Source organism: Heptranchias perlo, chromosome 19 (genome assembly GCF_035084215.1).
Source record: "Heptranchias perlo isolate sHepPer1 chromosome 19, sHepPer1.hap1, whole genome shotgun sequence".
NCBI classification, from domain to species: domain Eukaryota; kingdom Metazoa; phylum Chordata; class Chondrichthyes; order Hexanchiformes; family Hexanchidae; genus Heptranchias; species Heptranchias perlo.
In genome coordinates, this window is record NC_090343.1 from 30,535,192 (window position 1) to 30,554,188 (window position 18,997).

Genomic DNA, 18,997 nt, shown 5'->3' on the forward strand with positions numbered 1-18,997 from the left:
TATAGTGGGCTGCTCATATCCTTGTATGTTTTTCTTTGAATACTATGCTTCTGTAATATTAAACACTTGTTCTTTTTTGCAACGCAACATTTTGTGCCACGTTGATGCACCACTGGCTGAGGCTGTGTCACCTATGACAAGAGAAAACGTACACAGAGGAAGGATGGGATTGGCAGATTCGAACAACACAGGGAAAACAAGAAACAAGCAGTGACAAAGTGGGTGGATATATTTTAGAAAGGATAGGCAAAATGGAAAAGGAAAGGGGGTAACCCTGATAAAAAAGGATGAGATAAAGGCAATAGTGAGAAAGGATCTTAGCTCAGAAAATCAGAATGTAGAATCAGTATGGGTGGAGCTAAGAAATAACAAGGGACAGAGAACACTGGTGGGACTGGTTTATAGGCCCCCTAACAGTAGTTATAGTGTTGGACAGAGTATAAATCAGGAAATTAGAGGAGCATGTAACAAGGGTAATGCAATAATCATGGGAGACTTTAATCTTCATATAGACTAGGTAAACTGAATTGGCAAAAGTAGTTTGGAGGACGAGTTCATGGGATGCATTCGAGACAGTTTTCCAGAACAATATGTCCAGGAACCAACTAGAGAACAGGCTAGTTTAGATTTAATATTGTGTAATAAGACAGAGTTAATTAGTAATCTTATAGTTAAGGATCTTCTGGGGATAAGTGATCATAATATGATAGAATTTCATATTGAGTTTGAGAGTGATGTAGTTAAGTCCGAAACTAGGGTTTTAAATTTAAACAAAGCCAATTATGTAGGTGTGAGGAGCGAGTTGGCTAAGGTAAATTGGGAAATTAGATTAAAAGATATGACAGTAGATAAGCAATGGTGACCATTTAAAGAAATAATTCATAATTCTCAACGAATATACATTCCCTTGAGGAATAAAAACTCCACGGGAAAGATGATCCAACTGTGGCTAACCAGAGAAGTTAAGGATAGTATTAGATTAAAAGAAAAAGCTTACAATGTTGCCAAAAAGTGTAGTAAACCTGAGGATTGGGAGGGTTTTAGAAATCAGCAAAGGATAACCAAGAAAATGATAAAGGAGAAAATAGAACATGAAATAAAAACCAGCAAGAAATATAAACAGATTGTAAGAGTTTCTACAAGTATGTAAAAAGGAAGAGATTAGCAAAAGTAAATGTGGGTCCCTTAGAGGCAGAGACAGGAAAGATTATAATGAGGAATAAGGAAATGGCAAAGACATTAAATAAATATTTTGTGTCTGTCTTCACAGTAGAAGACACAAAAAAAATCAGAAATACTGGGGAACCAAGGGTCTAATGAAAGTGAGGAAATGAAAGCAATTAAGATGAGTAAAAAAGAAATACTGGAGAAATTAATAGAACTAAAAGCCAACAAATCCCCTGGACCTGATGGCCTACATCCTAGAGTTTTAAAAGAGGTGGCTGCAGAGATAGTGGATGCATTGATTTTGATCTTCCAGAATTCCCTAGATTCTAGAATGGTCCCCGTGGATTGGAAGGTAGCAAATGTAACCCTGCTATTCAAGAAAGGATGGAGAGAGAAAACAGGGAACTGTAGGCCAGTTACAAACATACGAATTAAGAGCAGGAATAGGCCATTCGGTCCCTTGAGCCTGCTCTGCCATTTGATAAGATCATGGCTGATCCGATTGTGACCTACAATCTATCTAAAGGTTATAGTCTACCTACTATAATCTTTGACTCCCTTGTTAGTTAGGAATCTATCAAACTCAGCCTTAAAAATATTCAATGACCCTGCCTCCACCGCTCTCTGGGGAAGGAAGTTCCACAGACGCTCGACCCTCAGAGAAAAAAATTCTCCTCATCTCCATCTTAAATTGAAGACCGCTTATTTTTAAACTGTGGCCCCTAGTTCTAGTCTCTCCCACAAGGGGAAACAGCCTCTCGACATCTACCCCTTCAAGTCCCCTCAGGATCTTATATGTTTCAATAAGATCACCTCTCATTCTTCTAAACTCCAATGCATACAGGCCCAACTTGTCCAACCTTTCCTCATAAGATAACCCCCTCATCCTAGGAATCAGTTGAGTGAACCTTCGCTGAACCTCTTAAATAAGGAGACCAAAATTGCACACAGTATTCTAGATGTGGTCTCACCGATGCCCTGTACAACTTAGCAAAACATCTCTACTTTTATACTCCATTCCCCTTGCAATAAATGACATCATTCCATTTGCCTTCCGAATCACTTGCTGTACCTGCATACTAACTTTTTGTGATTCATGTACTAGGACACCCAGATCCCTCTGTACCTCAGAGTTCTGCAATCTCTCTCCATTTAAATAATATACTGCTTTTCTATTCCTCCTGCCAAAGTAGAAAGTTCACATTTTCCCACATTTTACTCCATCTGCCAAATTTTTGCCCACTCAACCAATCTATATCCCTTTGCAGACTCCTTGGGGGAAAGATTCAATAAGGGTCCGTTTTGGGTGGTGGTAACGTGATGTGCTACCACCCCGCGCCCGATGGACCCCACGCAGGAAGGACGCAAGTTTAGACCCAAGGGAGCACTTACCTGCAATTGCGTTCTTTTCCAGGCCTTGCACGTGGAATCAATGCAATTCGCACTTTCCACCACCAGAGGGAGCGCAATCTCTTAAAGGGAGGATATTTCTTAGAAATCTCTTAATGGTAGCTTGTACCTGTTATTTGCTGAAAATTACAGTCTACTGTCTGCATGGAGTCTGAACAAAGATCAGACATCGCACATGTAGAACAAAGATCAGACATCGCACATGTAAAACACAGATGCAGGTCCCATCACTATATTTACACATTTGTAAACAATTTTACAACACCAAGTTATAGTCCAGCAATTTTATTTTAAATTCACAAGCTTTCGGAGGCTTCCTCCTTCCTCAGGTGAATGTTGTGGAAATGAAATCCTCGAAATGAAATCGCATTTATAAATCACAGAACAATGCTTGGTGATTACAGACAGTCTTTTCAACTGCCCGTTGCCAAGGCAATCAGTGTGCAGACAGACAGGTGTTACCTACAAGGTCTCCAAATATACAAATCACCAAAAAAAAAACAGAGATAGAGAGGTAGAAACATAGAAAAGACAGCAACTGACCCGTTATATGAAAAACAGATAACATTTGTTCGCTGGTGGGGTAACGTGTAGCGTGATATGAACCCAAGATCCCGGTTGAGGCCGTCCTCATGGGTGCAGAACTTGGCTATCAATTTCTGCTCGACGATTTTGCGTTGTCGTGTGTCTCGAAGGCCGCCTTGGAGTACGCTTACCCGAAGGTCAGTGGCTGAATGTCCTTGACTGCTGAAGTGTTCCCCGACTGGGAGGGAACCCTCCTGTTTGGCGATTGTTGCGCGGTGTCCATTCATCCGTTGTCGCAGCGTCTGCATGGTCTCGCCAATGTACCATGCTCTGGGGCATCCTTTCCTGCAATGTATGAGGTAGACAACGTTGGCCGAGTCACAGGAGTATGAACCGTGCACCTGGTGGGTGATGTCATCTCGTGTGATGGTGGTATCTGTGTCGATGATCTGGCATGTCTTGCAGAGGTTACCGTGGCAGGGTTGTGTGGTGTCGTGGACGTGGTTCTCTTGAAGGCTAGGTAACTTGCTGCGAACGATGGTCTGTTTGAGGTTGGGTGGCTGTTTAAAGGCGAGTAGTGGAGGTGTGGGGATGGCCATAGCGAGGTGTTCGTCGTCATTGATGACATGTTGAAGGCTGCGGAGAACAAGGCGTAGTTTCTCCGCTCCGGGGAAGTACTGGACGACAAAGGGTACTCTGTTGGTTGCGTCCCGTGTTAGTCTCCTGAGGAGGTCTATGCGATTTTTCGCTGTGGCCCGTCGGAACTGTCGATCGATGAGTCGAGCGTCATATCCCGTTCTTACTAGGGCGTCTTTCAGCGTCTGTAGGTGTCCATCGCGTTCCTCCTCGTCTGAGCAGACCCTGTGTATTCGCAGGGCCTGTCCATAGGGGACGGCCTCTTGGATGTGGTTAGGGTGGAAGCTGGAAAAGTGGAGCATCGTGAGGTTGTCCGTGGGCTTGCGGTAGAGTGAGGTGCTGAGGTGCCCGTCTTTGATGGAGAGTCGTGTGTCCAAGAAAGAAACTGATTCTGAGGAGTAGTCCATGGTGAGCTTGATGGTGGGATGGAACTTGTTGATGTTATCGTGTAGTCTCTTTAGTGATTCCTCGCCGTGGATCCATGGAAAGAAAGTGTCGTCGATGTATCTGGTGTATAGTGTTGGTTGGAGGTCCTGTGCAGTGAAGAAGTCCTGCTCGAACTTGTGCATGAAAATGTGGCGTATTGGGGTGCGAATTTGGTCTCGATGGCTGTTCCGTGTGTTTGGGTAAAGAACTGGTTATCGAAGGTGAAGACATTGTGATCCAGGATGAAGCGGATGAGTTGTAGGATGGCGTCTGGAGATTGGCTGTTGTTGGTGTTGAGTATTGATGCTGTCGTAGCGATGCCGTCATCGTGGGGGATACTGGTGTAGAGTGCCGAGACGTCCATCGTGGTGAGAAGTGTTCCTGGTTCAACAGGTCCGTGGGTACTGAGTTTTTGTAGGAAGTGTGTAGTGTCGCGACAGAAGCTGGGGGTTCCCTGTACGATGGGTTTCAGGATGCCCTCGATGTATCCAGAGAGGTTCTCACACAGGGTTCCATTGCCTGATACGATAGGACGTCCGGGTGTGTTGGCTTTGTGTATCTTTGGGAGGCAGTAGAAGTCTCCCACGCGGGGAGTACGTGGGATGAGATTGCGTAGGATGCTTTGAAGGTCTGGATAGAAGGTCTTGATCAGTTTGTTGACCTGATGGGTGTGTGCTTTGGTCGGGTCTACGGGTAACCGTCTGTAGTGTTCCTGGTTGTCCAGTTGTCGGTATGCTTCTTTGCAATAGTCCGTTCTGTTCTGTATGACGATGGCTCCTCCTTTGTCCGCTGGTTTGATGACGATGTTGCGGTTGGTCTTGAGAGCGTTGATGGCGTTGCGTTGTGCTCGGGTGACATTCTGGACTGTCTTCTGAGTGCGGCTGATGAATCTGGCATTGATGCATTTCCTGACAGCTTGAGCATACATGTCAAGCTGAGGGCAGCGACCCTCCGGAGGAGTCCAGTGTGACTCTTTCCTCTTCGGTTGCTGTACCACGGATCCCTCTGTCTGCTGTTCCAGATCGTTGATTGTCTCATTGGGTTCGCTGCTGAAATCTTGGGGTTTGTGAAAGTATTCCCGGAGCCTCATTCTCCTGATGAATTCCTCTGTGTCCGCCGCAAGACTAGTGGGGTCCATTTTGGTAGTGGGGCAGAAATTGAGAACCTCGGCTGAGAACTTCGATTTCGTCTGGTTGAAGGGTGTGGTCGGACAAATTGACGATAGACTTCCCTGTGGTTGCAACCGTGGTACCAGGGGAAGCTTGGTCGATGCTGGTGGTGATGCCGAGTTTCTCAAGCTTCCTGCTCTTGGTTTTCATGTAGGCAGCGTAGTTCCGTTGCCTTGTCTGTCTGGCGGTATCTCGTAGCTGGTCTGCTGTGTCCTGAGTACAGGTTGAGAGTATGGACTCTATCTTGGTTTCGGGGTTGCGGCGTCTGCTGTAGAGTTGGTGTATGAGATGATTGCGGAGTGTGCGAGAGGTACGACGGCAGAGTCTCTCAGCGTAATCCGAGTTGTATGTGGACTTGAGTGGGTTCGTGATCTGTAGTCCTTTCGGGATCTTGTCTGCTTTCTTGCAGCTCTGTAAAAACTTGATGTCTCTGTCTATATGCGCGATCTTCTTGGATATCCTTTCCACTGTGAGCTGGCAGTTTGTGGTGTCGATGGTAGCCATGATGTGGAGATGCCGGTGATGGACTGGGGTTGACAATTGTAAGCAATTTTACAACACCAAGTTATAGTCCAGCAATTTTATTTTAAATTTACAAGCTTTCGGAGGCTTCCTCCTTCCTCAGGTGAATGTTGTGGAAATGAAATCCTCGAAATGAAATCGCATTTATAAATCACAGAACAATGCTTGGTGATTACAGACAGTCTTTTCAACTGCCCGTTGCCAAGGCAATCAGTGTGCAGACAGACAGGTGTTACCTACAAGGTCTCCAAATATACAAATCACCAAAAAAAAACACAGAGATAGAGAGGTAGAAACATAGAAAAGACAGCAACTGACCCGTTATATTAAAAACAGATAACATTTGTTCGCTGGTGGGGTAACGTGTAGCGTGACATGAACCCAAGATCCCGGTTGAGGCCGTCCTCATGGGTGCGGAACTTGGCTATCAATTATATTTACACACTGATGAGTTATGTTAAAACATTGAATAAAGATCTCGCACTACTAAATCCCACATCCTCCAATCTGCACACCAGGCCTCGCCAATCTGCCGATCTGAGTTGGTACCACCAGGCCTGCGAGAGTGCATGCACCAAGGTTCTCTGCTGATGCACTAGAGACCCTGGGTGCAAGAGGTAGATAGAAGGAGGGACATCCTATATCCGGGAGGGGTGGGGGGCGTGGGGGGGTGGTGGGCAAGGGGCCCTCCAGACATATACTCAAAAGGAATTGGGAGGCAGCGGGTGACGAAGTCAATGCCAGACGCACAGCATCATGAACATGGATGCAGTGCAGGAAGAAGTTCAATGCTTTGACATGAGTGGGCAAGGTGAGTGAGGTCAACTGTCAAATGGCATCTCCTACCAACTGCACCACGCACTGTACCCACCATCCCCAACATACCAATAAACTCTTTCCATCAGTACTCAACTCTTCCAATCAGATGCTTCCTCTCACCCTTGCACATTACCACTGTTTCAAGCCGCCCACCCACAACTCACAGGCCACACACACTGGCAGCTATTCAACCATGGCAGGCACATCACCCAGACACACGTCCCGCTTTCTTGCAGGAGAAGGTGGCGCATATCAATAGGCAACAAGTGGCCATGGCATTTAGCCCCTCGAGCCTATTCCACCATTCAATGAGATCATGGTGGACCTGTGACCTCACTCCATATACCCGTCTTAGCCCCATATCCCTAATACCCTCGGTTCACAAAAATCTATCAATCTCAGATCTAACATTCACAAGTGAGCTAGCATCAACTGCCGTCTGCAGAAGAGCGTTCCACACGTCTCCCACCCTTTGCGTGTAGAAGAATTTTCAAACTTCACTCCTGCACGTCCTGGCTCTAAATGTTAGGCTATGTCCCCGCGTCCTAGTATTGAAGTTTAGGAGACTTCCAAAAACAGTTACAAATGTCTCGGCAGCCAAAAGCAATAATCCAGCCACTAACCTGTAAATCCTGCATGGTCCCTTTAAATGGCACCGTGGGGGGGGACCTCCAGGCACTCTAAGGCACGTCCAGATGGTCAGGGTTAAGACTATGCGTTGAGTTGAGCGTTAAGTCCCAAAATGGTGTCTATCACTTTAAATCAGCGTTGCACACTGATTGAAGCCATTTTCTCCCTACTTTACATGATTCCAGCATTCGTTATCTGCGCCTGCGCAATCTCCTATACCAAGATTGCGTCTGGCGCACGTCACGCAGGATGCCATCTTGGATGTTGGAGAGGCCTTGAGGCGACGAAACAATGGGCGCTACACGGCCCAATTTAGCGCCCATAATATCCTCTTCACAACTTACTTTCCTACCTACCTTTGTGTCATCAACAAATTTAGCAACCATACATTTGGACCCTTCATCCAAGTCATTGATATAGATTGTAAATAGTTGGGGCCCTTGCACTGATCCCTGTGGCGCTCCACTCATTACATCTTGCTAACCTGAAAATGACCCATTTATGCCTACTCTCTGTTTCCTGTTAGCTAACCAATCCTTTATCAATGCTAATATGTTACTCCCTACACCATGAGCTCTTATTTTGTGTAGTAGACTTTGATGTGGCACCTTGTCAAATCCCTTCTGGAAATCCAAGTACACCACACCCACAGGATCCCCTTTATCCATGTTGCTTGTTACTTCCTCAAAGAACTCTAATAAATTAGTCAAACATGATTTCCCTTTCACAAAGCCGTCTTTACTCAACCTGATTGCATTGAGATTTTCTAAGTGCCCTATTATAACCTCCTTAATAATAGATTCTAGCATTTTTCCTATGGCAGATGTTAAGCTAACTGGCCTGTAGTTTCCTGCTTTCTGTTTCCCTCCTTTCTTGAATAGAGGAGTTACATTCACTATTTTCCAATCTGATGAGACCCTTCCAAAATCTAGGAAATTTTGGCAAATTTGAAAAATCAATTAGCCTGACATCAGTAGTAGGGAAAATGCTAGAATCTATTATTAAAGACGTAATAACAGGGCACTTAGAAAATCTTAGATAATATGATTAGGCAGAGTTAGCATGGTTTTATGAAAGGGAAATCATGTTTGATAAATCTATTAGAGTTGTTTTTGAGGGTTTAACTAGCAGGGTAGATGAGGGGGAACTAGTGGATGTAGTATATTTGGATTTTCAAAAGGCATTCGATGAGGTGTCACACAAGAGGTTGTTACACATGATTAAGGCTCATGGGATTGGGGGTACTATATTAGCATGGATTGAGTATTGGTTAACGGATAGAAAACAGAGAGTAGGAATAAACGGGTCATTTTCAGGTTGGCAGGTTGTAACTAGTGGGGTGCCGCAAGAATCAGTGCTTGGGCCTCAGCTGTTTACAATATATATCAATGACTTAGATGAGGGGACCGAGTGTAATGTATCCAAGTTTGCTGATGATACAAAGCTAGGTGGGAAAATAAGCTGTGAGGAGGACACAAAGAGGCTGCAAAGGGACATAGACAGGTTAAGTGAGTGGGCAAGAAGGTGCCAGATGGAGTATAATGTGGTAGGAATCTTTTGTAGGAAGAATAGAAAAGCAGAATATTTTTTAAAAGGTGAGAGACTAAGAAATATTAATAGTCAGAGGGATTTGGGTGTCTTTGTACATGAATCACAGAAAGTTAACAAGCAGGAGGGAAAACAAATGATATGTTAGCCTTTATTGCAAGGGGGTTGGAGTATGAGAGTAAGGAGGTCTTGCTGCAATTATGTAGGGCACGGGTGAGACCTCACCTGGAGTACGGTGTACAGTTTTGATCTTCTTACCTAAGGAAGGATATACTTGCCTTAGAGGGTGTGCGACAAAGGTTGACTAGACTGATTCCTGGGATGAGAGGGTTGTCCTATGGGGATAGTGTAGCACCAGCGTTCTTGCCATTTTTAGGAATCAAATTTTAAATCCAATACCTCCAAGAAAGAACTGTACTGTTTGGCAAGCTTGTGGGAGTTGCTTAGGGAACAAGATTGACTGGCAGAAGTTTCGAGCCAGGCTAACCTGACTAAGGTGCATTCATATGCAAACGGACATTTCACACTGACAGGCTGGGTGAAAGGGAACCCAGGCCGATTGACGTCATCACCATTTAACATGACTACTGGAAACAATACCCCGAGAGGTAACTCAGAGACACTCAGTCTCCTGATGGAAGGGAGGAGATGGCCGGGCCCTTGTCTTCCAGGAGAGAAGCCAGTTAAGCAAGCAGGCAACGACAGACACCCAGTAATCAGCATCCATTGTCTCTCCAGGTGCAAGGCCTGGGAGCGGGATAACGAAATAGCATTTTTCACAAAGATTTCAAAGGTTAAGAGTCACTCCAGGCCACAGGAGGGTCCAGACAGATCACCTGAGTCAATACATCGTATAGGATCTGCTGGGCTCCACGCTCTGCGCTTTTCTCTCTGCTTCTCGGCATCAATCTACAGCGAATCTCCCGAGTGGGGTTCGGCTCGATTCAATGGAATACCGCCAGAAGCTGAGTGCTGTTCTTCATCCCTCATCAACGGACCTTGACTCAAACTGAAACTTGGATACTGCATCGGCAGTATGGAACCAGGAGCGAGACGTTCAGGAAGAAGCTGTAAGCAGGTCAACGGGCAATCGGGGTGAGCATATTGCCTGTGCCTACACATCCACAAGACCACTTAGCTGTGTAAGGGGGTGATTGTAAGTCCCAACCAAACCTTAGAGGGTTTTAGTTTATTTCATGGGGCGGAGTGGGGGGGGGGTTCTCTTATTAGTCCGTGGTAATTCAGCATAGTAGGGCTTATTGGACAAGCTGTGCATTGTCCAAACTGTTTATCAGAGACGTTCCTGTGCTAAACGCTGTGGCAGCATCATTGAACACCCCTCTCCTCGGTCTCCTCGAACCAACGCGACTTTTCGTAATTAATGTATATAACCCCTCCCGACTCTCATCCCCGTAACTTAGCTCATAAAGCTGGCAGAACATTTCTTTCAACAAGATCTCATTGCAGCCGTGGGGGAAGGATACCGCGGTGTCTCCTCTCTCCATGTGTCCCGGTCCGACCAGAATTATGCGCACGCTCAGTCTTAGGGTTGTCTCCATTTTACTTCTCCGGTTTCTTCTGATTTCTACCATTAAGACAAACAGATAAAGCAACACCATTCTGTGAGAGGTTTTCCCTCCACAGGTCTGGATTTCATTATTTACATATAGTTACAGTTTGTTCCACGTTATCAAGTGCACCCAGTTAAAACCTTTCCAGCTGGGGCCTCTTGCGGCTCGTGGTCGGTGAGTAAGGAGGGGCGTCCACGGCACCCTAGGCCATGGTATCCGACTGCTTCTCCTTACCGCCTCATCGTCCCATACTGTGGGAGGAAGACCCGCATTCACCAGGCTCATTATCATGCCCTGGTTTTTCTTTGCCTTTGTTTTCCCCTCCTCGGGGTTAAACAACTTGCACTGGTTGATGTGATACCATTTTGTGCATTTCGGGAGTCTCACTGCATATACCATGGGGCTCACCTTATCTACGATGTTATAAGACCCTATGTACAGTGGCTCGAATGCCCCTACGCAGGCATAGTTCCTGACCATTACCTGATCTCCCACCTTCCACTCGTGGATTCTCTGGGGCTCTAGCAGCAATTGATTTTTCCGGTGCTGGCCCCCCAGGTTACTGACTGCCTGCCAGTGAATCTGTTTTAAAGTGTCACAGATTCTGGACAAACCTGTCCCGGTTTACCTCCCTGATCTGAGCTTCTGTGAAGACCGGCGCCAACACGTGGGTTGGGGTGCGCATAATCCTCCCGGTCATGAGCTCATGTGGGGAGTACCCTGTGCTTCTGGAGGGGCTGGCCCGGACATCCATTAAGACTAGAGGCACAACCTCGTCCCATCTCTGCGGGAACGGTCTCAGTCTTTCTTTCAGTGTCCGGTTCATGCGCTCCACAATCCCCGATGACTGGGGGTTGTGAGCCACATGCCACTTCCCTTGTACTCCTAGAAGTTTTAAGGTGGCCTGCATCAACTTCCCCGTGAAATGGCTCCCTTAGTCGGACTCCATAACCTGTGGCAGTCCCCATCGGAAGAACACTTCCCTCACTAGGATCCTATCTGTTGCTAGTGCGGTGGCTGCTCGGCATGGGAAGGCCTCTACCCACTTTGCGAATACGTCCACCAGCACAAAGCAGTACTTGTTACCTGCTTTAGTGGTGGGTAGTGATCCGATGAAATTTACCTGCAGGGACCGCCACAGTCCCGCTACCCTTCTGGTATGTCCGATGGGGGCTTTTCTGCGCTGAGGATCGGGGTTGTTAGCCGCACACACCTAACAATTCGCACAGAATTCCTTGACTTCCTCCCTGAGATGGGGCCACCACCCCACCTCCTCTACCCTTTGCCAGGTAGTTTCTGGCCCTGGGTGTCCCGCTTCCGGGCTCCGGTGGGCCAACTGGAGGAACTCCTCCCGGTGCTGTGCTGGAACTATCCAACGATCCCCCTTGAAAAGCATCCCATCCTTAACCGTGATGTCCGCTGCCCCGAACGGACCCTCTACCGGTTCGCCGTTCTCCCTTTTTACAAGGATGGCCTTAAGTACGGGATCCTGCGCTTGGACTTGTGTTAAGTCCAGGGCCCTGTGCACCTCCCTTGTCCCGGATTGCTGCTATCGGACTTGCTCTGTACGGATCCCAGAATACTCCTTCCCTGGCCCCCTGTTTGGCCAGCTCGTCTGCCTTTTGGTTGCCCTCCCACTTGGGCTCTGTCTTTGAATGGGCTTTGACCTTGTGTATGTAGTAATCTCCCCGAGTGCCTGTGACTTCTAAAATTTGGCAATATTGGAACGGTTCAACAATCGCAGCAAGAGTGCTGACAGGATTGCTTCACGCACCTGTCACCAGTGGAACTCTCTGAAGGGCTGGGTCTGTTGGATTCTGTGAGCCCAGCTCATGAATACAAATTAACCATTACCTGTGCTGCCAAGGCCTCATCTGCCTTTTCAGGTGCATGTAAAACATCCCATGGCACTATGTGAAGAAAGGAATTTCCCCTGGTGTTCTGGCCAGCATTTATTCCTCAATCGACATCATAAAACCAAATTAATTGGTTTGAAAATACATCTGTTTGTGGGACCTTTTACACAAATTGGCTGCCATGTTTGCCTACATGACAACATTGAATAAAAACTTGAAGGGAAAAGTTTTACAGGGCTATCAGGAAAGAGCAGGGGAGAGGGACCAAATTGGATAGCTGTACGAAAGAGCCGGTACAGGCACGATGGGCCAAATGGCCTCCTTCTGTGCTGTATCCTACTATGATACTATAACAACAGTGATTACACTTCAAATGCATTAGATTTAAAGCACTTTGGGTTTCCTGAGTATGTGAAAGAGACTATATAAATGTGGGTTACCTTTAAAGGCTAAACTCTCACATTATAGGAGGAAAAGAAACAGAACAGGTGGTAGGCTGCCCTAGAAGAAATTGATATGCTCATTTGTACTCATAAGATTTCCCATCTGTTCTCTTTACAAAGAAAGCAAAACACACTGGTCTTCAGCATGCAGCCACAGAAGAACAGACACTGGGCATCGCACTGCCATCACACACACTTAAATTAAGCAGCTGTGTAGATACAGACAATTCACAACATGGAGCACTGATGAGAAATGGTGAATAACATGCTGCTCACAATGCACTAACCCTCCACTGGTACACCCTCATTTAGCTGTGGACTCAAGCAAAAGATAACGTACACACGAGTGAGGGCGTATTTCTAAAGATGTTGCCTGGGAAAATTGACCCTCAGGCGAGATTTATTGATGAAAATTTATCACCAGACAAAGAAAATCTTTCAGCCAATCTTAGCTCATTCATACGGAGAGAACCAACACTATACCCATCATGTCATCCAACTATTTCTTAATTGATTCCCAGGTTCTTGCTTCCATTACCCTACCCAGTATATCTTGATGTAGAAATTGATGCCCATGGTGACTTTCATTGCCGTAGGTAGTGCAGTCCAGATGGCCAACTGTGACTGCAGGCTGGTGAAATGAAATTGCATATCTCATTTAGAGACTTCCTAGTGAGCCACTGCTTCTTCACACGCAACTCCTCTTTGAAGTGCAAATAGCTCAGTCTGTCGTAAAACACCCAGGGCAATTTTGGTCCGAGTTAAGCAAAAACTGAGTAGGATCTCCAATCAAGGAACCAGAAAATGAGTTGGAACATTAAAAGCCAAGTCAATGTGACAAAAAGGCATGTTTCCACATCTAGAGCTCAATTTTGAAATGGTGGCGGGTTGGCAGTGCGGGCGGGGGAGGGGGGTGGTGAAGGTGCAGGTGCGTGTGGCAAACCCGAATAAACAAAGCCTGGGAATGTGTTTCTGGAGTCTGTGGAGGCGGTTTCGTCCTCCTCAACTTGCACAATGTCATTGTCCATAAGGCATAAAAGGATTATAGGGACACTGGCATGTACTGTTTTGGTATCCTGTCATTGCCACTTCTTTATCTGCTCAATATGTACCCACGTATCCTTTTTATCAGTCTGAATTTCATACACGTTATTACTCAATTTGTCTATTATAGAGAAGGGTCCTTCAAATTTCTTTGCCCATTTTCCTGTGACATTGCTCAGTTTTACCATGACATTATCCCCCACTTCAAGACCTTTTACATAAGGATCAAACTTGTGCCGGCACTTATTATCGTGGACAATCGATAGGGCGGAACTTGGGTAAACCTGTCCATGATCACACTCCCCTGTTGGCGTCTTGAGAGGGTGCCACCTAGCCTGATTTCATAGAATCATAGAAAGGTTACAGCACATAGAGCCATTCGGCCCTTCGAGTCCGTGCTGGCTCTATGCAAAAGCAATTCAGCTAGTCCCACACTCCCGCCCTTTCCCCATAGCCCAGAATTTTTTTTCCTTTCAAGTACTTATCCAGTTCCCTTTTGAAAACCATGATTGAATCTGCCTCCAACACCCACTCTGGCAGTGCAATCCAGATCCTAACCACTCGCTGTGTAAAAAAGTTTTCCCTCATATCACCTTTGGTTCTTTTGTCAATCACCTTAAATCTATGTCCTTTGGTTCTTGACCATTCCGCCAACGGGAGCAGTTTCTCTCTATCTACTCTGTCTAGACTCTTCATGATTTTGAATACCTCTATCAAATCTTCTCTCAACCGTCTCTGTTCCAAGAAGAACAACCCCAACTTCTCCAGTCTATCCACGTAACTAAAGTCCCTCATCCCTGGAATCATTCTAATAAATCTGTTCTGCACTCTCTCTAAGGCCTTCACATCTTTCCTAAAGTGCGGTGCCCGGAACTGGACACAGTACTCCAGCTGTGGCCGAACTAGTGTTTCATAAAGGCTCACCATGACTTCCATACTTTTGTACTCTATACCTCTATTTATAAAGCTGTTAAAGCTATTTATAAGGATCTCGTATGCTTTTTTAACCGCTTTCTCAACCTGCCGTGCCACCTTCAACAATTGATGTACATATACCCCCAGATCTCTCTGTTCCTGTATCCCTTTTAGAATTATGCCTTTAGTTTATATTTCCTCTCCTCATTCTTCCTACCGAAATGTATCACCTTGCATTTTTCTGCATCAAACTTCATCTGCCATGTGTCCGCCCGTGCCACCAGCCTGTCTACATCCTCTTGAAGTCAATCACTATCCTCCTCACTGTTCACTACACTTCCAAGTTTTGTGTCATATGCAAATTTTGAAATTGTGCCCTGTATACCCAAGTCCAAGTCATTAATATATATATCAAGAAAAGCAGTAGTCTTAGTACCGACCCATGGGGAACTGTACACCTCCCTCCAGTCAGAAAAACAACCGTTCACCACTACTCTCTGTTTCCTGTTATTTAGCCAATTCTGAATCCATGCTGCTACTGCCCCTTTTTTTCCATGGGCTTCAATCTTGTTGACAAGCCTATTAAGCGACACTTTATCAAACGCCTTTTGAAAGTCCATATACACCACATCAACTGCATTGCCCTCATCTACCCTCTCTGTTACTTCATCAAAAAACTCAATCAAGTTAGTTAAACACGATTTGCCTTTAAGAAATCCGTGCTGGCTTTCCCTAATCAATCCACACTTGTCCAAGTGACTGCTAATTCTGTCCCGGATTATAATTTCTAAAAGTTGCCCGACAACTGAGGTTAAACTGATTGGCCTGTAGTTGCCGGGTTTATCCTTACACCCTTTTTTGAACAAGGGTGTAACATTTGCAATTCTCCAGTCCTCTGGCATCAGCCCCACATCTAAGGATGTTTGGAAGATTACGGCTCCGCAATTTCCTCCCTTATTTCCCTCAGCAACCTGGGATGCATCCTATCCGGACCAGGTGACTTATCTACTTTAAGTACAGCTAGCCTTTCCAGTACCTCCTCTTTATCAATTTTTAGCCCATCCAGTATCTCAACTATAATCGTCCTTTACTGAGACTCTGGCAGCATCTTCTTCCTTGGTAAAGACAGATGCAACATACTCATTTAGTACCTTGGCCATGCCCTCTGCCTCCATGAGTAGATCTCCCTTTTGGTCCCTAATTGGCCCAACCCCTCCTCTTACTACCCATTTACTGTTTACATGCCTGTAGAAGACTTTTCGATTTCCTTTTATGTAGGCTGCCAGTCCATTCTCATACTCTCTCTTTGCCCCTCTTATTTCCTTTTTCACTTTCCCTCTGAACTTTCTATATTCAGCCTGGTTCTCACTTGTGATATCAACCTGACATCTGTCATACGCCCCTTTTTCTGCTTCAACTTACTCTCTATCGCTTTTGTCATTCAGGGAGCTCTGGCTTCAGTTGCCCTACCTTTCTTCCTCATGGGAATGTACCTAGACTGCACCCAAACCATCTCCTCCTTAAAGGCTGCCCATTGTTCAATTACAGTTTTGCCTGTCAATCTTTGATTCCAATTTACCCAGGCCAGATCTTTTTTATTTGTTCAAGGGATGTGGGCGTCGCTGGCGAGGCCGGCATTTATTGCCCATCCCTAATTGCCCTTGAGAAGGTGGTGGTGATCTGCCTTCTTGAACCGCTGCAGTCCGTGTGATGAAGGTTCTCCCACAGTGCTGTTAGGAAGGGAGTTCCAGGATTCTGTTCTCATCCCACTGAAATTGGCCCTCCTCCAATTACGAACATAAATACGAACAAACGAATTAAGAGCAGGAATAGGCCGTTCGGTCCCTTGAGCCTGCTCTGCCATTTAATAAGATCATGGCTGATCTGATTGCGACCTCAACCCATCTTTCCTGTCTACCAACTATAATCTTGGACTCCCTTGTTAATCAGGAATCTATCTAACTCCACCTTAAAAATATTCAATGACCCTGCCTCCACCGCTTTCTGGGGGAGGGAGTTCCACAGACTCTCAAACCTCTGAGAAAGGAGACCCCTTATTTTTGAACCGTGGCCCCTAATTCTAGTCTCTCCCACAAGGCGAAACATCCTCTCAGCATCTACCCCTTCTAGTCCCCTCAGGATCTTATGTTTCAATAACATTACCTCTCATTCTTCTAAACTCCAGTGTATACAGGCCCAACTTGTCCAATCTTTCTTCATAAGATAACCCCCTCATCCCAGGAATCAGTCAAGTGAACCTTCTCTGAACCGTCTCTAAAGCAATTATGTCCTTTCTTAAATAAGGAGACCAAAACTGCACACGGTATTCTAGATGTGGTCTTACTAATGCTTGTACAACTGTAGTAAAACATCTCTACTTTTATATTCCATTCCCCTTGCAATAAATGACAACATTCCATTTGCCTTCCTCATCACTTGCTGTACCTACATACTAAGTTTTTGTGATTCATGTACTAGGACACCCAGATCCCTCTGTACCTCAAAGTACTGCGATCTCTCTCCATTTAAATACACTGCTTTTCTATTCTTCCTGCCAAGTGGACAAGTTCACATTTTCCCACATTATACTCCATCTGCCAAATTTTTGCCCACTCACTTAACCTATCTATATCCCTTTGCAGTCTCCTTATGTCCTCTTCACAACTTACTTTCCGACCTACCTTTGTGTCATCAGCAAATTTAGCAACCATACATTTGGTCCCTTCATCCAAGTCATTGATATAGATTGTAAATAGTTGGGGCCCTTGCACTGATCCCTATGGCACTCCATTCATTACATCCTGCCAACCTGAAAATGACCCATTTATGCCTACTCTCTGTTTCCTGTTAGCTAACCAATCCTTTATCCATGCTAATATGTTACCCCCAATATCATTAGCTATTATTTTGTGTTGTAGCCTTTGATGTGGCACCTTGTTAAATCCCTTCTGGAAATCCAAGTACACCACATCCACAGGATCTCCTTTATCCACATTGCTTGTTACTTCCTCAAAGAACTCTAGTAAACTAGTCAAACATGATTTCCTTTTCATAAAGCCATGTTGACTCTGCCTGATTGCATTGAGATTTTCTAAGTGCCCTATTATAACCTCCTTAATAATAGATTCTAGCATTTTCCCTATGACAGTTGTAAAGCTATCAGGCTTGCAGTTTCTTGCTTTCTGTCTCCCTCCTTTCTTGAATAGAGGAGTTACATTTGCTATTTTCCAATCTGACGCGACCCTTCCAGAATCTAGGGAATTTTGGAAAATTAATACCAATGAATCTACTATCTCTGCAGCCACTTCTTTTAAGACCCTAGGATGAAGTCCGTCAGGATCTGGGGACGTATCAGTTTTTAATTCTAATATTTTTTTCAAAACCCTTTCCCTGGTGATTGTAAATGTTTTAAGTTCCTCCCTCCCTTTCACCTCTTGATTCACAATTATTTCTGGCATGTTATTTGTATCCTCTACAGTGAAGATAGACGCAAAATATCTGTTCAATTCATCCGCCATTTCCTTATTCTCCATTATTAATTCCCCAGACTCACTCTCTAGAGGACCAACACTGACTTTGCTTACTCTTTTTCTTTTTAAATACCTGTAGAAACTCTTAATATCTGTTTTTATATTTATGGCTAGCTTTCTCTCGTACTCTAATTTCTCTCTCCTTATTATTCTTTTAGTCATTCTTTGCTGTTTTTTATATTCTGTCCAATCTTCTGACCTGCCACTAATCTCTGTGGAATTGTATTCTTTTTCTTTCAATTTGATACTATCTTTAACTTCCTTAGTTAGCCACGGATGGTACGTCTTTCCCCTAGAGTCTTTCTTTCTCACTGGAATGTACCTTTGCTGAGTGTTATGAAATATCTCACTAAATGCCTGCCACTGCATCGCTACTGACATATCCCTTAACCTAAGTTCCCAGTTCACTTTAGCCAGCTCTTTAGAGTGGTCCATGTCCTTTTCCATATCCTATTCTAAACCTTATGATTCTATGATCGCTGTTCCTTAAATGTTCCCCCATTGACACTTGTTCCACTTGGCCCGCCTCATTCCTCAAAACCAAATCCAGCAATGCCTCCTTCCTCATTGGGCTGGAAACATACTGATCAAGAAAGTTCTCCTGAAAACACTTCAAAAATTCCTCCCCTTCCTTGCCTTTATATTATTACTATCCCAGTCTATATTAGGATAGTTGAAGTCCCCCGCTATCACTACTCTATGGCTTTTGCGCCTCTCTATAATTTCCCTGCAAATTTGCTCCTCTATATCCTTCCCACTAGTTGGTGGTCCAAAGAATACACCCAG